Source organism: Acanthochromis polyacanthus, chromosome 2 (assembly GCF_021347895.1).
Source record: "Acanthochromis polyacanthus isolate Apoly-LR-REF ecotype Palm Island chromosome 2, KAUST_Apoly_ChrSc, whole genome shotgun sequence".
NCBI lineage: Eukaryota > Metazoa > Chordata > Actinopteri > Pomacentridae > Acanthochromis > Acanthochromis polyacanthus.
In genome coordinates, this window is record NC_067114.1 from 20,000,174 (window position 1) to 20,025,416 (window position 25,243).

A 25,243-nucleotide genomic window follows, 5' to 3' on the forward strand; every position below is an offset into this window, starting at 1 on the left:
GATCTACTCCTAATCTTAACCAAGTACTTTGAATTTTAGACTTTAATACTTTCTTTTTCATGGATTTTTTTTTTTACTTATATGAGATATTAAAGTCTGGAAAAAGACATGAGGATCAGAGAGCAGTAATCTTCAGAGAGAGGTGTATAAGTGCAGTTCATTGCACCGCCAAAAAGGAGAAATTGATGGTACAGTAAACAGATTGAATATTTTCAAGTTACTGATTGAACTTAACTCTTATGTTGTGTATGTGTATGTCAAAGTTACGTATTCAGAAGTTTTTCCATTAAAATAATCCCTTCCTGCCTTAAAACAGTTCAGCTGTAACTACGCTGTTGCTTCCTCTCGAACAGGAGTGTCGAACTCATCCTAGTTCAGGGGCCACACACAACCCAATTTGATCTCAACAGGGCCGGACCAGTGAAATCACAGCACAATAACCTAGAAATAAGCACAACTCCAATTTTTTCTATTTGTTTTAGTGCAAAGAAAAGTGCATAATGAAAATTGTCATGTTTTGTCATAGTTTGTCAACTTTTTTTTTTTTTTACAAAATATAATGAATAACCTAGAATTTCTGAAGAAAAATAACTTCAATTTCAATAATATTATGCCTCAGTTTTAGCCTAGCCGCGCTAGACAACCCACGGCAACGAATTTAATCCTCTGCCAGAGTGGGTCTAGTTACCCTCGGTAAGCCTCGAGGTTGGATGCTCCTAAAACTGGCCGACGAATCGCCATGAAGTGTAGAGTCAGAAGGCGGGCGTAACTAAGTGACGGCAGAGGCGCGACGATTCTGACAGAAACAACCGGAAACAACTAGTCTAGCTGCGCTAGACAACCCACGGCAACAAATTTAATTCTCTGCCAGGGTCGACAACAAAAACTACAACAGTCGTTGAGCTCCATTAGCACAGAATCTGAATAATCTTTCTGTTAACATGTCTGTAATATACTTGAGCTTCACCCATTGACTGTATAAATAAGGCTTCACCAAACTACCGCATCCTCTGATTTCCAGCACTCTAGGAACTACGTCAGCCTATTCGTTGCACTGATTGGTTGTATACCTACCCAATTGCTACAGAGTGATTTGAAAGACAACCTTTTAGCCCGCCTCCCTCCCTGTCGAGAGTTCCTAGACCCTTGTGTCTTCAGACCTGGGTCTAGCGCGGCTAGGCTACCTCAGTTTATCATTCACACATTACAACGTACAGATCACAGTTTATCTACAGGCACAAAACATTTAATCACAGGTATTCAGAACTCAACAACATAGTATTCTACTTTATATTACTATGATCAAAACAACTTGTCAAGGTCTTGAAATTATTTTAAATTTACAGTTTTATAATTTACAATTTGGAGTTAACATCCTCTCTATATTTTTTACACTATGCAAAGTCATCCTGCGGGCCAGATTGGACCATCTTGTGGGCAAGTTTTGGTCCACAGGCCGTATGTTTGACATCCCTGCTCTAGAATAAGCATATTCACGACATCTCTCTTTCTACCCACCTCTTCCCCCTTAATGCAGCTTCAGCACACCAGCTCACCTCAAACACCGGAAAACTACGGGACAAAGCATAATGGCAGATGGCAACATTGAAGTAAATTAGCCACACATGTTCCACCAGGAATGCAATTCTGAAGAAGAATGATGACACAAAAAGCCCGACAGTCAGCAGCACTCTGGATTGGAAATGTTCAGGCACATCATCGACTGCTTATTTTGCTCATGATGTGTCTTCAAACATATCAAAAAACACCATATGGACAAATAGACAGAGTAAAAATCTTGATTTTCACCAAAAGGGGTGTTTAAGGTTTCTATACACAGCCATAAATGATTATTAACATCAGTGGTGAAAGATGTTCAAATACCTTCAGTATGAATGTTTTCCTTACCAGTCAGGCTTCATTTCTGTTAACAAAAAAGAAAAAAATACATTCATCAAGCACTTTTCGTAACACCTGTATACCTGCTTATTCATGCAATTACCCAATCAGCTAATCATGTGGCAGCATTGCAGCTGCACAAAATCATGCAGATAGAAGCCAGTGCATTCAGTTAATGTTCACGTCAATCTTCAGAATGACGGAAAAGTTTGCTCTGAGAAACTTTAAGCAGAGAATGGTGGCAGACAAGCTCGATCGAGTATTTCTGAAACTGCTGATTTTTTTTTTTTACCACAACAGTCTATTAGTTTTTTTTCCCGGAATGGTGTGAAAAACAAAATAGTTCAGTGGACGGAAATGCTGTGTTGATGAGACAGGTCAGAGGGGAACGGTCAGGCCAGTTGGAGCTGACAGAGAGGCTATGGTAACTCACCACTCACCAAGTGTGGTGAGCAGAGAAGCATCTCAAAATGCACAACACGTGCAAGCTTAAGCTGGATGGACTACAACAGCAGAACACACTCCAGACGGTTATTAAAGACTGGAAAACCGTGGCTTGGTCTGATGCATCCTGATATCTGCTGAGACATTCAGATGGCAGCATGAATCCATGGACTCAACCTGTCTTGTGTCATCAGTACAACCTCAAAAGATGCTTTAAACTGCTTTCATCAACATGACAATGATTTCAGTGGACTTTAACGGCCTCTCCAGTTACTACAACAGAACCTAAAAGAATATGTTCAGGATGCATTAGAATGAGTGTAGAAAAATTTACGGAAATGATTATACAGTCATGTCAAGATGGAGCAGAACCTCAAAAGAAAGTTCCAACATTTACATAGTAGTGTCCATGCCAAGAAGAATTAATGCTGCTTTGAGAGTCCTACCCTGCATCAGTACAGTGTTCCAGTAAGGTTCTCAGTGCTAGATTTAATATATTTAGTGTCACATTTAGTGTAGATTTTCATTTAATGTAATAAGAAGAATTTAAACTGAACGCTAACTTAATCCATCACAACACTGTCAGAGGCATCGCGAGATACATTTGCTGCAATTAGCAATACTCTCAGTCATGCACTATTGTGGGTGTTAATCTGTATGTGAATATTTCATTTTGTTGAGCCCATAAATGTGTTTTTTTTAACAGGCAGCTGCATTCTTCAGTAATGGTAAAACAGGAGAGCAATGTTGAAATTTGCTATTGACAGTATTTTGATGAACACTTTCACAGCACAGCTAGCACTGCTACAAAGACTACACTAAAATATTTCCATCTACTACCATCACAGTCTCAACAAAAAACAGCAGCCTCTTATTTCTCTACTTTTTGTCTCTTAAGCGTCTCCTCTCTCACTGGCTCATATTAGATAAAACCGTCCTCTTGAAGTTTGGCAACCAATCAAAATGATAAATGATAACCTCTGACAGTAACAACACAGACTTATTCAGTAAGCTGTCTCCCTTCTGGTTTTCACCTTCATAATTTACCTTAAGATTATTTATGAGAATGATAAGCCATCATCACTTTAACACGGATTCACTGAGACAGCCATTCAAAGAGTAGCCGCAGAATGTCTCCATGACTGTCACAGTACGGCACAGCTGATCACTGCTGTGCATAATGAGCCGTACTGGGGTCCGATTTATTTCCAAAATCCATGTAACACACTTGTAACAATGTTCTTTAGAAGGAATCAGAAGATACAAATGAAGATATGAAGAAATCCCATCTGTCCGTGTGATTGTCTACGTGTGTCGATTGTTGTTGAGTTCAGCGGTAACATGGAACAGGTCAAAGCAGCATCAGGAACTAAACGACAGACTAACAAGAGGACCTGAAAGGCCCCTTAAGCAACAAAATGTAATGGCTACACGACAACTGTGCTGGAGTTTCCTGTCATTTCATCGGATGAATGGGGCTGACTGCACATGAACACATTCACAGTCAAACACCGACCACACACACGCCGTACATCAGCTCTTTTTTTTCTCCCCGGAGCTTAACACTTCGCCACATGTGGGGATGGCTTTGTCGTAAGTGCATTGTGGAGATATACGGGTGGACATTTTTAGCATGAATGCATGCAGTGGGAATCAAAGCGCCTGCCATAGCTGTGTAGGCACACACAAAACACAGCAGCCGGGTAGATTTCAGGACAAACCAATATTAGGTCTGTCTAGAAGGTTGCTCCTGGGTACGTTGTACTGTACATACCCCAAATGGGGCCGATATGGAAAACCCACGCTTCCGTAATGGGAGAAAAAAAAAATTACAAAGCATTTCAGTTTCACAGCTGTTTCAATGCCGCAGCCGTAAAACATGCTGAAGGTATGTCTTGTGCGAGCCTCAGCAATATGCGGCAACTGGCACAGAAAGAGATATGCACAAGTAGGAGAGCAGCAATTAGAGGCACAGTGGAGTGCTGAGCCAATACGGGCAGATAAAGAGCCCCTTTCCACACAGTTTTCAAGCTGTAATTATGTGTAATTGTGATTTTTTTTGCGTGGCTTCTGAGCTGCTCTCAGCACCGCGTTCCTCTCAAATGAGTCCTGTGGGGCTCACCTTCACTTTCCCTGCTCAGCACTTTAACACCATACCCACTGATGGCGACTGTTCCAACTCATTATTGTGGGGCCATGTATGGTTGGGTCTTCACGCCTACATACCCACAACTGCTGCCACCGCAAACTCCATCGGTTCAGTTTAATTAATGTTCAGAATTCGCATTAAAGAGACTGTCAACCACTGAGCATGATAAATGCACAGAAATTTGAACTAATCAGTGAGATTTTTCTTTTTCAGAGACAACACTGATGGGAAGTAACAAGGACAGGTCCTTGCGCGCAACGCAAGCAAAGAGTGCAAATTATGGCTCTAAAATGTCAAAAGAACAATGAAAATGAGAGGAGAAGAGCCATACAAGCAGCTGTGTGAGGCCTCTTAGTTTAAAATATTAGCAGGCTAAAATTTGCCTTTCATCAGTGTTAAATACAGTCGAGCTATTCAGTACAATCAGGGCTGATGAGAACATTATTAGTTTTGCAGATATAAGCGACTGAAACAAAATGCTGCTTTGCTGATGCAATGGGACTAATATATGGGATCACCAAAGTTATCACAATTTGTCCTGAGGGACATTAATTTCCAGAACACATTTTACCAGTAATCCACTCAATAGCTCTTTTACCCAATATCTTAAATGTGAACTTCATTGTGGCACAAGAGGGAAAGTCACAGGATCACAGAGTCATCACAGAATATCCTCTGGGCACCATGACCAGCAAATCACTTTCAAGGCAATGAAGTGAACAGGTTCTGAGATACTTCCATCAGGACCAAACTGATGGACTGTTACTGAGCAATCAGTCGATAGGCCAAAACTACTGTGACTATAAACAGGGACCTTCAAAATAAGAGGACCTGATATGAATAACAATAGAGTATGGAGAATAATGTTGCCTTCTGGAGTTATTTTGACTCAAAAGCATATAGTATAAAGATGAACAATTTCTCTCTCTTTCAAAAGTCAACACACACAGGGTTGCCAATTTACAACGTACCACTTGTACAATCAATATAATGCCATTGCTCTGCTCCTCCTTTGTGAACGTGCAGAGTTGACTTGGTTGCATTACGAGGCAGTACTTCCGATCCAGGAGTTTGGTCATGCTGACCGTTATGGTAAATTCTGTGACAAGAGAAAAAACTGTGTTCTTTTCTGAAGATGGCTCGACCAAAAGATACTGGGTTCATTGTTAGAATACTCACAAAATATCCTGAATCATCTCCATTTTAAACAGATAAAAAATTAGGTCTGTGTATTTATTTGTATGTGAGACTTGCACAGGCACAGAGAAGACATTACAGTATCACAACGAAAGGTCCATGTTATCATTTTTCATCACAACGTAGCACTGCATCTTCTGTCATTTTACAAAGTATCTTGATTTGTAATTTAGAGACTAAGAGAAAATAACAGGCTGACCTTTAATATTTACCTGAATGTCAGTTCCAAATAGATAACACTGTGATGTACTACTGAACTACTTTTAGCCCAGCCATGTCGCAAGCAGGCCTGCTCTACTGCATATCCTAGTTCTTTAAGGTGTGTAGCTAATACTTTTACACAGAGCTGACACTCCGCCTGGCACGTTACTTCAGATTTCAATGCTCATTTTAGGAAAATGGAGCAATTCATGCCACTGAAGCTTCATATTGCACAAATGAGCACGAATGACACTTCACGATCATATACTGTTCTTCGGGGAACATTTACACAAGAACATATACCTAGGTTAAGTCTGCCTAATAAAGCAGTTACATCACCTGAGACATGCAGCAAGTTGCTGAGTAAATGCTTCCCTAGATTACCCATCGAGTCCTCCTTTCTCCCACTTTACTCCCTTTGGTGATGTCTCTTATGCAGAAAATCGGAATTTTAAATTTCCGCCTTTGATGACATTTGTGCTGGGGGCTCTGACATAATGTTTTCTCAGCTGAATAAATATGTAAATACAGAGCATTGTGTCATGTTTGATTAAACAAATGAATGACTTCATTAATTAAAATTTTTGCCAACTTCGTGTACTTTTTGATGACATTATGCGAGAACATTGTGTTTACTTCTTCACTGCTAGTCTTTGTTGAGAATTTCAAATACGAGATAAGCAGCTAAATTATAGTGCTGGGTATAAATGCTGACTCATGTGCATTGTATTTCCTATTTCCTGTGGTCTTCATATTTGCAGGAGAGAAAAGCAAAGCAGAGAGTGCAGCAATTTGTGAACTCAAAAAGCTCGGAATTGCGGCAGAGCTGGATCCTGGTGGTGTGAACATTGAGTTTGTTCCACCATGGTGCCACCCTGCGAGCCCCCAGGTAGACGCCTTGGGTTTTTCTCCGCAGTTCAGGATTCCTTTCATGCCATCTGTGCCTGGCTCCAGGACATGGCATTCAAGCAGGGCGCGGAGTTGGCATGGCTTCTCTACCCCCGCACCAAAGAGGCTGGAAGCTTTCACTTTGAGTGAACAAACCTCAGGTCAGATGGCGACCACAGCACAGTGACCTAGCATTAATAGCACCAACAATAGGCACATCATCTGCTACACAGCTGTGGATACGCCGTTTATTTCCATCGCTGTGAGTGACAGCTTTGCAGTTATTTTTAAGGAGGGCACTGTTAGGAGACTGGCAGACTAAACTATGCTGACATAGATTTCTTAATACTGCTCAAGGAAAAGAGCCACAGCCACATCCAAATAATTGTCATGCATCTTCCTTTAAAACAAATGGGACAAACATGTTTTGTAACATCAGCAGAGACTGTCCTTTTCTCAAGACCAACAATAAAAGGATGCAGCAGGTTTCCGTTTAATCACATGCATAGGAGACAGAAGTAGGATGGCCGCCAGCTACTTGTGTTTCTGCATCTACAGCTCAGCATGAGTCTCACTAATCTGGAAGAAATCAAAGATTAGCATTTTTGAGAGGTTTGCATTCGCCTCAAAGACCGCTGACTCAGACGTTCCTGAGCTTCCCCCAGCACTCCAGAGAGAAATCTGTCTGGCACATTTCATATTCCACACTACAAATAACTTTTTTTTCATCGAATGTAGGTTGGTGCCAAAGTTTAATTGATGGGAACAGCACCTATTTGATAAAGAGGGCGTGACCGATGGGACGATTGACTGTGTGTTGAAAATTTCAGTATAATGAAAATCATTCTTCATGGGAGAACATTTCATCATGCAAAACAAATTGCCCAGTCGAGGCAAAACAAGATTAATCACCATACACTCAAAACACGTAAAAAATTAAGAGTGAAAGGAACTGCCAGCATCCCTTTGATAGGTTCAACTCAAAGCTCTCTGTCGGTTTTCTGCTGAGATCAAGTTGACCTAGATTCCATTATATCTAAATTCTGCTGATTTTCCAACTGCAGGTAATTAAGTGTGATTCTTCCACCTTGTATAACGTGGCTCTGGATGTTTCAGAGTTGGTTGCTGAGTCAGATGGGGTGGCGCTATGCAGCTAACTGAGATCTGGGGGCACATCTCAATGCTGCTGCCTTTAGTGTGCATGCCAGCTGCCTGCCAGAGGCCCAGCCTCATTAGCTGAATTACAGAGATCAAACAGAGAGGCCGAGGAGCAGAAGAAAGAGAATCCGCTGTCCCTCTCCAAGAGGATGGGATGAAAGGCGTACAGATAGTGAAGTGGGGGCAGCAGAAGACATTGTGTAACTGGCTCTGAGTTCGAAGGGTGGGTTCTTTGATTCCCTGTCTATTACAAATGAAAAATGTGTAGCACTTTGATGGGACTGTACAGGTTTGTTGACATTCTAGTCTGGCTACTGTTGTATTCCCATGAAGAACTAGAAAAGTACTCAGAGGCCACAGTACTCCGCCAAGGCTGTTTAATTGACATATTTCCGACGGATGAAATCTTGAATAAAAAATGACCTTGTACTGAGTACAGGCATGTGTTATGCATGTGCATGTTATCTACGAATGCCCAATTGTGTGTAAATTACTCTAATAATGGTCTGTTGATGAGTTCATCACTTTTGGCAAGCCTTTGTTTTGCTTGTGTTAAAATAACCGTTCCCTCCATGCTTTTATTTTGAAGACGTATTTTTAATGTTGCGGGCTTTTATTTTGTCAACATTCCACAGACACAGGAAGTGTTTATCTAAGTGTTTATGACAAAGACGCTGCCAAAAAAGTCTCAAAATTCTCATAAAGCTGAAAGAAAATGGTTTCATGCTGTTGCTGTCTAGCAAAGGATGTGTCTAAACTCATAAGTACCTAACTGGAATGGGGACAAGCTCTTTCAGTGAAGAAACAAGTAAAGGACAAAAAGGTGAATTTGTGTTCAAAAAAAAGACTGAGGGCTGAACTTAAAGTGTCTGGCTGGGCTTTGCTACATACACGACCTAAACATGTAGCGGGCGGCAGGAATTGATGGGACTCAGAAACACCCCACAGTTTAATCATTTGTTCCTTGGATGATTTCCAACGGATAAATCATGGTCATTTTGTAGTAGGATTGCAATCATGTGATCGTCAGCAGGTAACTGACAGTGTTCACATCATGGTTACAGCAACGCCATGCTGGCAGCTATATCTGGCAATGGGAAATCCTTAAAGCCGTGGATACTGACTATGAGCCACATCACTGCCAAAATCTAATCAGTTTGTCCTTGTGTCATTTCTGACCTTCCCTGAAACTTTCATCCAAATCCATTAGTCCATTTTTGAGTAATGTTTCACACAGACAGACAGATAGACAGACGTACACCGATTGTCACAAAACTCCACCGTTTCTTGGCAGAGAAAATATTACCCTAACTGTTTCTTTGTAGAGTACAGGCCGGAGAGCATTAGACAGCATGTTTCAGAAAACTTTTAAAGATATTCACGGTTAAAAAAAATCAGTTGAGTTCAGAAAAATAATAAATAGTGGGTTTGAATTAAATTAGTCCCAACTAGGAATAAAAAAGTTTTCTGCCAGACATTGAAACCAATTTGTTCTGCAATATTTCTTAAACTCCTGCTTGAGTTCAATGTCCGCAATAAAACATATTTAAAACATGTAGAACATTATCACACGAGACACCGTCAAAAGCGTGACCATTACACAAGGACGGCCTGAAATTGTAAAATCATTCACTCTGCAGTTTAAACTCAGATCTCCTGCATAATGTATATCCTAAATTGCAGGATTTGTTACTTGCTAAATTAATTGCTTGAAACTGCAGTTTTGATCTAATCCTAACCCTGTTTACACATTTCACTGATGTCACACAATCCTGTCTGGCTAGCCGATTATTATTCTCTATGTACTGTATTTAATGGAATACATGCTACATGCAAACTCTCAGAGCACTTACACTTTCACTTCAACATTCATGCTCATCTCTGAACAATTTAACTGGTAAGATGCAGACACACTGTCAGAAATCTCCACAGAAAAAGATATTTTTTTGTTCCAATCTGAAATAATTTATGAATTTATTCAAATTTTTAAGAGAAAAAAACACATTAACAACTTAGTAACAGTGAAATCTTAAAGACATTACAATGTTATTAATAAGTCTTTTCATATGAGAACACGTGAGAAGTGAAATGCCTTTACATAGAGTATCCGGACCACATGCTTTTTTGACAATCACTCTCACCCAGTTATGTAGAATTGCAACATTATTTAGAATATAGGTAAAAGTGATGCATGTATTTTTACAACTGTGGGCTCTGCAGGGTTAATACTTGTACAGTATGTATCAGGCTCTGTTCTTTGTCCAAGAAAAAAGGTCAACACTTAGAGCTTAATATAGCCCAGTGTTGCAGAAGAACATTCCTCCTGTATCCTTCAATTCCACAAAGCTCTGTCCTGATAATCGAAAGGCCAAAACACAATGAAAATTACATCTCATCTCCAAACCTGTCATCATTTTTCATTTACAGCATGTGTTCTTCGACCGATCACAAACAGTTAAGGACATCTGGGAGTGGTTATTTCCAGCTGAGTAAAGAAAGTGATTTATTCAGGGTTGACTGATCTATCCTTGGACTGTATTCAAATTATGGTTGTCAATTTCAAAGACAGAATATCCATAGTGTATCAGTTATGGGTCGAGATAAGTAAAGCACGCACTGATTAAAGGTCAACAGGGGAGCAACGTGAAGATCAATAAATACAGCTTTGCAGTTGTGTGTACACAGGAAGTTCTGAGAAAATCCAGTTGGATGTGAGAACATAATGATTTTATTGCATTTTACTTGCTGGTATGCACACATAAAGTGGATACATGACTATAGTACGGTCAGTGCATGTCTCTCAGGCAATACAATCCAGGAGCTAATTACTGAAGATCTATGTGGTCCGTTTATCCGATTTTACACATTACACCGCAGAATAAGACAATGACATTTTACCCCCCATGAGATTCAACAACAAAAGCACAGATGAAACCAGAGAGATTTCCAGTGCATCAATAGTATTGCTTCTGGAGCACTGAGGTTTTCTTGAGCAGCAAAGGAGATAGCTGTGAATATGAAGAGGCATTTCATTAGGGTGAGAAAGATACGATGGTGGTCCAGACCTCCGGTCACCTCTTTGTAGGGTTGACAGCTTTGGGTTTAAGCATCTTACCAATATAGACACTTTTCTAATTAAGTCCTCACTTGCTTTTAGAAACTTAATTGATGAGATAATTGGGTGGTGGTGGGGTCTCTGGCTAATTCCTCTTTTGGAGGGTTTTTAGACACAGGAGGTGAAATTGCTTTTAAACTATAATAGTCGTCTCTGATGCAGGGAGACCATAAAATTAGTTGATGGATCTTTTAACAAAATGTGCAAGCACATCAGAATCACAAGTGTCAAAGAGAGCTCAAGTCACAGAAAAGTAACAAGAGAGTTCCATTGGAACAAAAAAAAAGGGAAATGTCACACAAATACACTTAGTTGATGAGAAAACATATGTATGTATTACAACTTTTAAATAGATTGCCTTTATGGCTGTAATTGCGTAAGCGCAGTCATGGCATCCAGAAGATAAAACCTTTTGGTGATCCACTGACTTCATCTAGAACCACCAGTAGATTAGAGTTTTGGTTTATTCTGAGAGACATCAAAATACGTTCCAGATGGACTAATGGAAATTCAAGGGTTCTAGATAATGAATTGCTTGACTTCAGCATCATTACCAGGTTGATATTTAACAATTTTGATAGACATTTCTTGAAACCTATTTAGCAAATTGCCAGGGGATATGAAACAGACATTAAGAATCCTGTGACATAATGAATTTATATATTTAGAAGCTTGCACTAACAAAAATTTCTACATATAATTGCATCTGCACAATAGCATTATTTTCTACACATGGAAAGTCTTTACTACTTCATTGTTTTCCAAATATAGAAGAACTTTGTACACCATCAGTCTTTTCCTGTGCAATATTATTTTTTCCTATCTACAATATGTGCAACACTGCCTGTTTCAGTTATTACTATTGTTATATTGTTGACTTTTATTGTTTTTTGATGTCCATCCATTTTTCAGCTTTGCTGCTGTAACATGGTAAATGTCTTTGCTGTGGGATAAATAAAGAATGACTGTATTTTATTTTATCATGGTACTAACTGGTACATGTTAGCATGCTGAGATGGCTCACATGGTAAACATACCTACTAAAAAGCAGCAAGCTAACATTATCATTGGGAGCAGGTTTGTAGGTTAGCATTAGCATTTAGCTCAGTGCATCACTGGGCCAAAGTGTCTCACAGAGTGAACTCTTAGCTTCATCATATTCGGAATTTGGTGGAAACTCAAACTTTCTTTCTTCAATTATTACAAGTAAGCCTCTTCACAACAAAATGCAGCATCACAGATAACATCCACCATTACCACACTTTGACAAAGTGTGTGTAGTGTATGGAAGACAAAGGAAGCTCCATCCTCCTGGAATTCTGAATCCAATGATTCAATTGCATTCAACCCCTTTGAAATGCACTTTTAATTGTGCTCAGTCCTTGAAAATGTGATGTCAGCGTCTCATCTTTTCATGTATGTCTTGCATAAACAATTTTCATTTCAAGGCATCTACATTTTAATGAAGACAGGAATATGTTAGCCATCACAGATTCATGAGAGAAGTGAAGATGAATCTGTTCAGAACACTTTGGTTGTATTCAAAGACAGTTTCAGGCAAGTACGCTCCGCATGGATTTACTGTCCCTCGGGAAAGGGACAGACTCCATTGCAATCTCCTTTTTCATTTTATCCCCGAAAGGTGTTGGCAGTGCTTTGCATCTAAAGTGCCTCAGAAATTATCAGCGTTACAAGACCTGACATCAAGAGACACAACTTAAAGATCACCTTAAAGACTGATGGAGGTATAGGGACAGTTACGAGACACAGGTTTCATGTGATGCAAGCTGCTGTGAAACTAAGTCCTTCAAATGGTGCTTTGCTGCAGAGATTAACGATATTGTAATCTTCATGAGTAGTAAATAGTAAATATCCAGCTACACTCATTTTGTGATGTATTAAAATCCACTGTTAATCCTAAAAAAAAAAGAGAAAAAAAAACACAGATTCATAACTAGGTCACACATCAGATCTGCAAACTAGGCATACTTAGTCAGAAGCCTTCAAAAAAAAAAAAAAAAAAAACGCTTGAGACTCCCAAACCAATCATGCTGCAGCAAAGGCAATGCATGCTTGTTATCTCTGCTAATTCATAGTTCTTATTATACATGGAAAAAGATTAGATCTTTAGTCATCTGACAGGCTTCTCAGCCCCTGATCCATCATGCCTGAAGTCTATTAGTACAGCGCGTTGAGAAGAGAAATAGGTCAATATTATGAGAAAACACCTGATATAGCTTTTTTCAACATGTGAAATGCTGGTGTGGATCCTGTCCAAACAAAGATTATGGTTTAAGTGAAGTTTTATTCATCTGAGCAGTCATTCTAAGACTTTCACAGATCTCTGCATAGTTATGCCAATAAGGATGTTAAGGAAATGCAAATGCACCACCATGCTTCCTTACCTGAGGCAATGCAGCCTGCTCTCTTTCAACACAACAACCAAAGCGGAACTGCTCACTCTCCCTCGTGTACGACTGCAGCCCAAGGCAGCCATGGGAATGTAGCAGTGAACCAACTAGTAAAACCAAAACATGGTCACTATACAGCCCCCTTGCCGCTCAGCAGTAGCCACCAAATTAGTTCAGCATCACTTCTATGTGGTTATGAAAAAAGCCCACAACTGCGACGTGTGCTGCCTCATTATTCCCAGTGTTATAAATAAAAGATCAATATTCCCCTCGAAAAACATTACTCATGTTTCCAAAGGGGGGGAAATCACCATATTGGAAAACATAGCCTCTTATTTCATTTATGTTTCACTTCTCTATTTTTCAGAGGCAGCTCACACTGCTAACATCTCTGTCTTTTCTATTCGGTTTCATCCACTTCCACAGTGACAGCCCTAAAGGATCCACACGAGTGGGGCCATGAACATACGTGGAAAATTTAATCTCAATCCATTCAAGAGTTGCTGAGATATTTCCGTCTGCATCAGAGAGGTGGGTGGACGGATGGACAGATTGACATTTACAGTCACAGACCTATTCTTAGCAGGTCTGAAAAACCAATTACGTAATGTCTCCAAAGGCAGAACACAAACAAATAGTGAGCATTTGCTATGCACTAGAAATGTACACTGGGGTGAAGGGTTCATTAAAATAATCATTGTATGGAATATTATGCTAATCGTAGGAACACATACACTACTGTTCAAAAGTTTGGGATCACTCAGACAATTTCATGTTTTCAATGAAAAGTCACACTTTCATTCATCAATTAGCCTTTCAACACGATTAGCGAACACCGTGTACCCCTAGAACACAGGAGTGATGGTTGCTGGAAATGTTCCTCTGTACTTCTATGGAGATATTCCATTAAAAAATTGCCAATTTCAGTTAGAATAGTCATTTACCACATTAACAATGTCAAGACTGTATTTCAGATAAATTTAATGTTATCCTCATTGAAAAAACATGCTTTTCTTTCAAAATAAGTACATCTCTAAGTGACCCCAAACTTTTGAAGTCATGTATTAAAGACTTTGAAGAAGATTTTATTAAAGGGGAACTTCGTTTTTTTTCAACCTGGGGTCTGTTTTCATATGTCATTTCATACATATCGCGCGATTTCGGAACGAGATTTGCTTTCTAGCGTCCTGAGCTTTGGATACAGACCACAACAAATAGCGATCGCCAAGTAATGTGGAGGTTTTCGTTCACTTCTCATCTCTAGTATGTTGTGAGACACTCATTGAGACTATCCGAGCCGGTCAGTGTGGGGAAAAAAAGCACGTTTGGGTGGACTTTGACGCGGGGGGGCAAGTTGCCCCATACTTTTCGCTAGCTGAGCTGCGAAGCTGCCTGCCTGGCTAAATACTGGAGCTATGTCGAAAATTAATTTCTCCATCACTCACATGTATGAAATGACATATGAAAACAGACCCCAGGTTGAAAAAAAACCAAAGTTCCCCTTTAAAGATTTTGCTTCAACATTTGTTTGACTACAAGGGTGGTAAGAAGTCACCATAACCGCATGCACACATCTCACTTGTTCCAAACTTTGTCCTTTATAAAATTTCTACCTACTGTACAGAAAAGGTAGCCTAGCCGCGCTAGACCCAGCTCTTAAGATACAAGGGTCTAAGAACGCTCGACAGGGAGGGAGGCGGGCTAAAAGGTAGTCTTTTAAATCACTCTGCAGCAGTTGGGTAGGTATACAACCAATCGGCGCAACGAATAGGCTGACGGAGTTCCGAGAGCGCCGGATTGTGGCTAAGTCCCATTAGCTTCCCAACCAGCGGAGCCAACTGGTATATTAAGGATTTGCCATATCATAAGTCCAAATACGTCTTTCTTCTCAATGAAACACTTCAGTGCCGTCCTTTGTTTATCTTTCAAGTTGAATTTTAGCTTCAAATCTTTAAGGGTTGTGGCCAAAGCCAAGTCAAAAGATAACTGTTTATTGTGCGCCGGTTGTTTTTGTCAGAATCGTCGCACCTCTGTCGTCACTTATTTACGCCCGCCTTCTGACTCTACACTTCATGGCGATTCGTCCGGTCAGTTTTAGGAGCATCCAACCTCGAGCCTTACGGAGGGTAACTAGACCCACCCTGGCAGAGAATTAAATTTGTTGCCGTGGGTTGTCTAGCGCGGCTAGGCTACAGAAAAGGTGGATCAGTTACACTATATGCTTTTGTAAGGATCTGAACCACACAATTTAATATCCAAATAAATGTTTACATGATGGTGTATTTTTGAATCAAGAATTATCCTCCTTGGAGGGCAATTGACCACTTCAGCAGAGTAGCAGAAAAGTTCTGAGGATTTCTTTAGTCAGTTTACGACTGAAAGTCTACTTTAAAATATGCATTTTCAACACATCCATGGCATTAATAGTGCAGTAAATAACTATTTGTGATGCCAAGCTACGGCAGAGTAATGGAGGCCTTAACAGAGAACAGAGAACATTACAGCCAGTCTGTGTGAAATAGAAGTTTCACTGTTCAGTGTTGGGCAGCCTCTCCGTCCGCATGTGCATTTTTGCGCGTGCAAGTCCCTCTCTTTGACACTAATAAAGTGTTCATAAGCAGACCAACAGTGGCTTCCAAGACCATGCTGGAAAAGCAAAAGTGTAGGTCAGCTGACTCTGTAGTGTATCTGACTGTAGCACTGTTTAAAAAAAAAAAGTATTTGACTTTCACCATGTATGCTATAAATTGTTTGCTACCTTAAATATAATGAATATGGGGACAAAAATACATGTCAGTATAAGATAGAACTTACAGACATGGATTAAATTTATTGCTGTTGGACACGTATGTATTGAACTCTCCAATATAATTACATACAGAATGTAAGCAATAAATAGCAAAAACACGTGGAATTCTTTTTTAGGGCTGGACCCGAATATCCCGAATATCCAAATATTCGTTCGCTATGGCACTATCCGGATATTAATTTTGGTATCCGAATATCAGACGTCACCGGGCGGAAAGAATATGCAGTGTTATTGTCTTCCCTCCGCCTTCGGCCCACATCGGCTCATCTCGTCCTGTGATCACATAAACATATACACGTGTCTATAACATACACATATATGCCGATGTGATCACCCCCTCCTCCCCCAGACGAAAATATTCGGAGCTCGTCTCTTCCCTGTGCCTTCGGCCCATTTCGGCTCATCCCGCCGTGTTCTTCGGCTCATTTCGGCTCCTCCGTTCGTGTTTGTAAACACCACCCGAATGGCCGGGTGGCTGCCGACTCTGAAGCCACGCTTCACTTCGTTGCATAAACACAAGACAAGATGCTGAAAACCGGTGTTTGAGAATTCTTCAGTTTAACTAAAGACTAAACGAGGGCAAAATGTGGACCCGGGAGACCAGACGAACGTATCCGAATATTCGGCCCGTCTCCGCTGTCTCCGCGCCACCGCCGCTGCTGCTGCTGCCGCAACCGCCGCTGCCGCAACCGCCGCCACCCCGCCAATATCCGGACATTCGTCTTTATTAGGGCCCGAATATTCACAGGCCAGAAACCACTATTCGGGCCAGCCCTAATTTTTTTTATAGATCTTTTGATTGAAAAACTACAAAAATGAGTAAATAAATAAATAAGCCCTGTTGATCTCCTACAAATGAGATTCCCTACAACTGTTCACATCATCCCAGTAAAAATGAACCTGGAACATGTTTTTCTGTTGTCACATCAGGTTTTCCTTTCCTCGCTACAAACTTCTGTTTTAAAAAAAATAGCCCTGCAATCTGGATTCATCACAGTTTAATACATGGGATGGGTCCCCATTGATCTTGAATTCTGTGAAGTCTGGCACACACCATCTGGAAACCACTAAAGGATTCCTCCCAGAGGCCCTTGCAACAGACAGAGCTTGAGGCTTACAGATACTCAGACTTAAGTTTTTTTTTTTCCCCATAAACTTGTCCACACAGTTTCTCTATCTCAAAAGAAAGTGAAAAAACAAAAAAGACAAAACACTTGAAATACTACTGGCCCTCAGATTTTTCACACTGGCATCATGTGGAAGCCGTTTCTCCACTCGACCATAGTGTCCTGTCCTTGTTCTCATTCAGTCTCCCACCACGCATTGTCACCAAGGGACACATCTGAACAATGGAGGCTACTCTGATACATCCAACCAACAGGACACGTGATTCTTGTTTCCCTTTAATACCATTTCATAAAAAGTAAGCTAGCAAATAATAGACCCATTTTTGAGTGCCATGCATTTCAAAATAACAAATGTCTAATTGAAACCATTAAATGAGAGTCACCACTCAGTGTAACAGCCTGTTCCAATCCTGAAAGGAAAGGGGTTATTTCCATTCTTTAACAAATCCCCTGTCACTCATGAGAGTACTTTGCATCCGGTTAGAATGAAAGAGTTGTTATGGCATTGATTTAGAAGCACACAAAAGCAAGCTTCTAATTTCTTGTTGGTGACTGCTGAGTTCTGAGTTCAGCTCTTTATTGAAATAGCATCTCAGGCTAATTCCACATTTTCTCCTTCATGTTTTTGATCAACCTATTTCAAAATCAGAACCTGCAGAAAGGTCAGTACGCATTTGATATATAAGATGATGCCAATAAAACAAAGGCAGAGTCCTTTTATATGCTCCAACCAAAAAGCCAGCATTGCAGAATGGAGACACGGGAGAGTCTAGGGCCTGCATGGAGGCAGAAACGTGAGGCAAAGATACTATGTGGGTTGACATGTAAAGGAAAGGTTCAGTGTAGTTTGACACATATGAGGTGCAATCACAGCTGCAAAATGGAAACCCATTCTCTGCACATTAACTCGGTCAAATCTGAACACACGAATTATGCAAATATGGGTATTTTTGAGATCAGGGTGAGCTACTGGCTAATTTAGCAAGTTTTTGACAAAACAGAAGATGAGAGATTACACAAAAGGAGAAGAAATCTGTACACTATGGCTAAACTATATGTTTAGATGTGTAAAAGCAAACTTTCAAACTCTAAATACTAAAAAAAACAAAAACACCTGTTTTGCTTAAAAAAAGCGCAATAATTAAGATTTTTTTAAAAGTACAGCAAGCAAAGACTCCAACATGCCGTACTTGCATAGTGAGCAGTGCTGTCAAGGCTTCCTCTCTCTGTAGGAGCCTATCATAATAAATTGCTGTAGAGTTCCGGGTCCCACATGAACAAAAGAGTCTGTTTTAAATATCAAACTCTATTTAAAGATTTTGCAATACAGCAAGCAGTCCAAGCTCTCCGTTCAGACCTCCAACACGTAATCTTTAATCTACTGTAGTCGGTCACTGGAAATTTTCCTTTGCCACGTCCATCACGACCTTTGCTGAGCGCTCACTATTCACACAATCAATCTCATCGCTCCACACAGATGTAGGCACTCGCCGACAAAATGAAGAGGTGTTTCCGAGTGGAAATGAAAAAAAGGCTGACTTTTTGCTTTTTTTGGTTTGCTTTTAACCTTCCTTGGGATTACTGTAAGGAGCAGACACTCAATAGCTGAAAGAGTAACAATGCAGCGTGCATGTCACAGCAAACACAAATGAATGGAAGCATTGAGGTGAAAAAGTCACTCACACACACACACAGCCTCTAGTAGGCCAATGTGGGAGCATTATTTTTGGCACAGCTTCTGGAAATACTCCTCTTCCAGGTAACACATTTTATATGTAAATCATCTTAATGTCACAGTTCATCTCCTGCACCCTTTTAAACGTGTGTTGCCTTCTTGCTACTACAATATGGTGGCAATGCTGAGTTGCTGGAAAAATGTGTAATGTTGACTTATGTCTGCAAAGAAAGCCTCTGGTTCTTGTGCTGAAAAACAAACCACCATAGGCGGAAAGGTTAACCAAGGCCAAACAAGCACACAAAAACAAATATTTGTTATTGTTTGTCCAGACTCCATGCCTCACAAAACACATTCCCACACTGCAGCTACAGTGCAGGGAACCCGCCCGGAATCGGAGAGATGCTTTAAAACTGAATACTAACGCACTTTTTCTGTCTGTACTCACAAACTGTTACTTACAAGCCCCAAATGAAGCCAGACGATTAAACATTCAGTGACTTTTTTTTCTTTTTAACAAAGAGAGCTACTAGTTTTGCAGCTAAGCTACAAACAGAATTGTTATTGAAGGAGCGGTTGCTATTGAAGGTCTCTGAATAATTGTACAGTGTTCAGTAAGTCTTGATCTCAGTACATGCCTGTGTTCCCACTGCTCCGTTTTCATGTGGTGGAGGACATGCTGAGCCTCAGATCCTGGAAAAATTGGCCACTAACAAAGATCTTGAAGATCAAGAGACGTGGATTTACAGCGTTTGACGACACCATTCAGTGATATGCAAATATCACTCTGCTTGGTGAAGATTTTCTTTTAGTGAGCTCCTGAGAATGAGGTGAAATATATGCATGGTAAAATTTATGCAGCAGAGGAAAAATGATTTATGGTATTCAGTGCTGGAAATGGTCAGATTTGACTCAGAGGACCTGGCTATTGTAGCTTTCAAGGCATTATTATCTTGAAAAAGTAACCATTCCTTATCCTGTATGAACAATGCTGCATGCACAACTGTCAATATGTTGTTGGATGTGAAAGCTGTGAGCAAACAGCATTTTGCCGATACATCCCATGCAACAATGCCACATTAAAAATGGGCCGTTTTGAATATTAATGTACTTTTAGTTATTTTTATTTCATGAACTGAAAAGAAAGCAGTCATGGCATGTGCAAAAGTCAGTAGCAAGATTTCAAAGCTTGTATTTACATTTTCTGCAGCCATTAAAGATTTTTTTTCTTTTCTTAATTTTGGAGTTATTAGACACTTTTTCTTGCAGATCACTTCAAGTTCTGCGATAATTTTATACTGTCTTCCACAGGCAGCATGTTTAGCCCACAGATTATCAAAATTAAAGCATCGTAACATAAATTCCAACACTGGAATATTGCCATACACTGGTGCCTGTGTTGAAGTCAGCTTTGTTTTAAGTTATATATTTCTGTTCTGTGAGCTCTATTTAAAACCTAATGGTTGGTAAACAGACTAGTATCAGACTTAGCTTTAAGTTGTGCAAACATATTAACAGTTAGACAAAGCTGCTCTACGTTCAGCCTAACCAGGTTTAGTTGTCATAATGTACAAAATGAAGAAAATTATTCATTAAAAATAGAAATGTACTGTCTATTTCCTTATTTATTTGTGCCTGTAAATGTAATCCTTGAGCCGATCTCTAGGCTACACGCCAGATGGATGACGGCTGTGATCCATTTCAAGGAGGCCAAGAACACCAAATCCATTCGTTTCTAAATGTGAATCCATCATGTTAACTTGAAAGGTCCAAATGGTGGAAAAATGCATTACCTACCCACCCTCTCCAAGTCCAAGCACAACTTTAAAAAAGCCATAAAGAATATTCAATACGCCTGCCTTTTAAACTTTTCAACACTCTTCCTCCTCTGTTGGTCTCTACACGCTGGAGGTTGCATTACAGGAAAACAGTTGTTCATTGATTGGCAAATTCGTCCGTAAGGTTGTGACGAGGATGCGAAAACAAACAAACAAAAAAAACACATAATACCCAGTCACTGCAGTGCGTTTTTAGAGTAGCGCTCATGTGCATTATTGAGCTGACACCTCGCTTTACCTACCAACAAAGTAGGTCCACTCTATCAATACACAACTACAGGATTTCTAATGGCTTCCTCTGAAAGTTCAAAAACATGCTGAGGTTAATTGATGATTCTCAATTGTCTGTAGGTGTGAATGTGAGTGTGCTTGGTTGTTTGTCTCCCTATTTTATAGACTGACAACTTGTCCAGGATGTCCCCTGCCTTCAACCTAATGGTGTGTGTCTACAGGTTCCATCAGTTTCTTGCTTCCCATTCACTCTCTATGTGAACACCCCGCAACACTACCAGAATGCAATGTGTGGTGTGCCTTAAAGCTGCCTAGACCTCAACTTTATGCAAATGAGACGTGCGATTGGAGGTCAGACGCCTCGCAAAGCTTTAACACAACAGCTGCACGAGCCACTGTTGAACTAAAATGAGGACAGTTTCAGCAACTGCGTAGTTTATTTCTTGCCTCAAATGCTTTCAGAAATATTTACTGTTTTCATAATAAAAAGTTTGCGACCAAGCCTCCATGTTGGTCTGTCACCTCTATGGGACTGAATGTAAAGTGCCTTTCATGTTGCCACCTAGTGGTCTGCTAGTGACACGACCACCAAACGGGTGATGTCAGGAGATGTGCACGGAAAAACTTTTAGTCAGCTGGGATAGGCTCCAGCCGCCCCGTGACCCTACGGAGGACAAAGCGGTGTATAGTTAATGGATGGATGGATGGGAATTCTATAGACTACAATTTTCAAATCTATAACATCCAGCAGAATCCCAGTGTAGTGCTAGGGATCTTCAAGCCATACAAGTATATTAACCACGCATATTCCCAGATGGAGCTCATTGATTTTAGCTATTCATCTGTTATTCAGTGAATTAAAGTTGGTTACATGTGTAATTTAAGTTTTATAGCCAAGCTAAATTATATTTTAGCAGCCTATGAGTCACTTATGACACATTCACTTGAAGATGTTTCTGAGCAGCCAAGGCCTCCGTTACAAATCTCACTTTACAGTCCTTCTTACTTAGCGTTACAAATGCTCTCTCTCTATTTTTTTTATTTGACACATCAAATTATAATGTTTGGTTGCAAATGACATGTTAAGTCAATACATAAATGTACACACTTCAATAATTGGAGTTGCAAATTGCACACTGTCAGCAGACAAAGTCCTTATTCACTCTATCTACATCATTTGTTTGAACATATGTGACTCAGCCTTCATGAGGCAAATTTTTTGAGAGCACAGTCATGCTAAGCCATCCACAGCACTCCTCCAAATTTTCTACAAATATTGTTTGTGTGAATACACCCTGAACTTTCAAATGTACACACCGTAATTCCTGTATAGTTGCTAAAATAGTATCTTCTGTTTTTACAGTCATAAGCACTGCAGGTATCTGTCTTGTGATTTACATTTTGGTTATTTGCTGTCTTAACCCCCAGGTAAAGCTGAGCAATTGCTGTCCTCCCAGGCTTAATCCTTTGATCCGTGGAGAGAGCTGGTGAGATGTCAGTGGGATGAACAGAGCTGTGACAGGTGAGAGAGGGGGAAAAGAGAGGCAGAGAGGAGCCATTCTGTCAATCAAGTTAGCTGGCGAAAACTGCAAGGTTCGTGTCTTAATGAATGAACCGATGTCCCCTCTAAGAGGACAAGCATGTGAACCACACTTGTGCCTTGTTTAGTTGAATGAAGACGAGTGGAATAGAGACAAGGGGAAAAGAAGAGGAGGGACATAGAGATTTCACCCTGCCCTACAACAAAGCTGAGCTCTGGTGCAGATCAGCGATAAGGAAGAGAGATGGAGCTGAGAACATTATGGAAAACAATGTGCAGTGGAGGTGATCAAGCTCTGCTCGAGCTTTATAAGCCGAACAACAATGTCAACAAAGAAGAAGGTGAGGATGATGGGTAATTTTACATTTTACACAGGTTCCAACAGCAAGCATCTTAAAGTATCTGCATGAGTGCACGTTCCCAGTTTTGCACACAGAAACACTTTTACATCCTTTTTAGTTTCTGAAGCCACAGACACATTTTTCTCATATTTCCCAGAAAAACATACAAAAATGCAATGTAGGTGGCACATGTATTTATTCTAATAACTTAAGCTCTGCAGTGCAACTCCCCATGCAGGAGAAAAGATTCCTGCTACAGTATTCATTGATTCCTATCTAATCTTTTTTTTTCCTCCTCACCTTGGGTTGATATATCTTCAATGGTTGATGTTCACCTCAGATGGATTGATGCAAAGTCATTGACTCTTTTGCAAGGTTCATTGCAGACCAGTTCATCCTGCTCGGTCAGGGGCTGGAGCACACTGTCATTAATAATATAAGACAATACACCTTGGCTCCGAATGCGCAATTCCAGATTACTGAATTGCCTTAGGGGACAGGAATACTAGACTGTACAGTGGCATTGATTCTAGTTTTCATGACTTTAATACTCTACCAGTGCTGTGACTTCAAGGAGGATTTTAGCCCCTACACATATATACATTCCGAATGACTAATGTAGATTTATAATTATGCCGGGTTATGAAAAGCCTCAGAGAGAAGGTTGAGGCATGCAAATTGCTTGGAGTTGGTGTTATTAATGAATGGCTTTAGTGGAGTGCTGGCAAAGCCCCTAGCTAACAAGAAGTGTCTTGCTCAGCCTCTACTTTAAGGTACCTATCAATGTGGGATGTCGGCATCGGTCAGTGAATTACATAGTGTTTGATTTAAATGAAAATGTGCTGACACCTGTCTGGTTTTGAAACCGAAAATAAAGTTGATATTTCACCTACTGGTAATTTTAAGTAGAAACCAAACAAGACATTTTGCAAGAAGTAAGTAGTTTTCTAGCACCTGAAGCAGGAACATCGCTGTAGCATTGGCACAGTGTGGTACTTATATTATTCAGTCACAGTGGGAACGACACACTGCATAATGATATGCTAAAGCATGAGAATGCTGTATGCTACACAGCTGGCGAAGCACATCTTAATACATTGTCTCTCTTCCAAGCTCAAGCTTTGCAGTCAGTGGAATTTGCCAGAGCAAAATAAAGAAACAACAACTGAAGTCAATATGTGTCAAATAAAATCAATTGCCTCATTAAGATACGACAAAGAAGATTTCTCACAGACAAATGAAATGCCATAGGCTACAATTCACTGCACTATTTAGCTTTTGCCATTTGTTGAGATGGAAGAGTCATTCAATTAAAATAAACAAAGGGAGGAAAAATATCAAATCATTTTAAAAGATATTCAGATAGATTTATAGTTTTAAATAAATCGTGTCGGTATTAAAATCATCCTTTTGTTTTTGTATACTCTTCTTTACAATTATTTTTTTTAACTGTAGAGATTACAAAATCGCCTAAATAGTATACTATAAATTTATGCCAACATATATTTTTTGCATGTTCATCTGGAGTTATTAGATGTTTAGTCAAAAGGTTCTAGTCTAGAAACAAAAGTAGAATGACAATTCTCTTGATATAAGCTGGATACAATATCCTCCACTCTCTAATGATCCTTCATGCCACCTGAGGTTCATTGTCACACTTCAAATGGCCAATAAGTGCACCTGTGGATTTTGGCATATGGAATTCCTGCTCGTGGTGATCAATCATGGCTCCATCCTCCACAATCCATATTATGAGGCAACACGGTCTCACGGGGATTCGTGAAACTGTTACGTAAATTTTTTGTTTCTTTTTCGTGCGCACCAACACGATTTCGTCATGTTTTTCGTGCCGCTCACCACGAAATGTTTTTCGTGTTGCTCACAACGAAACCCGCTGTGGTAATCACAGCTGAAAGTGGTTTATACCAGCGGATTCATGACGATCTAAGCTGTCCATCGGCGTATACTGCTTGTGTGATCGCGTTTGCGGCCGCCGGCCGCCGGACATTCTTGAAATTCCTATGCAAATTGGGAAAAAAAAAAAAAAAAAAAAAAAAAAAAAAAAAGGTAAGTGTACCACCGGGTTATGGTTATGGTTAGGGTTATGGTTAGGGACGATGTCATGCAAAATATAGCGTTGGATTCGCCATGGTTTTACATTAAAAATATAATACACACATTCGTTTGAAATACGTTCTGGGTGGCACGAAAAGTCCGCCG

The 25,243-nt window shown here is 40.1% G+C and overlaps 1 long non-coding RNA gene across 1 annotated transcript in view; it reads left to right on the forward strand.

Annotated features, from left to right (window-relative positions):
* Positions 1-668: 668 nt before the first annotated feature.
* The window catches only part of LOC127532485 (uncharacterized), a 156,710-nt gene continuing 132,135 nt past the window's right edge, over positions 669-25,243 (forward strand). Inside the window, exon 1 of the long non-coding RNA XR_007939919.1 lies at positions 669-705. This is a non-coding gene — a long non-coding RNA (uncharacterized LOC127532485). The remainder of the gene's footprint in view (positions 706-25,243) is intronic.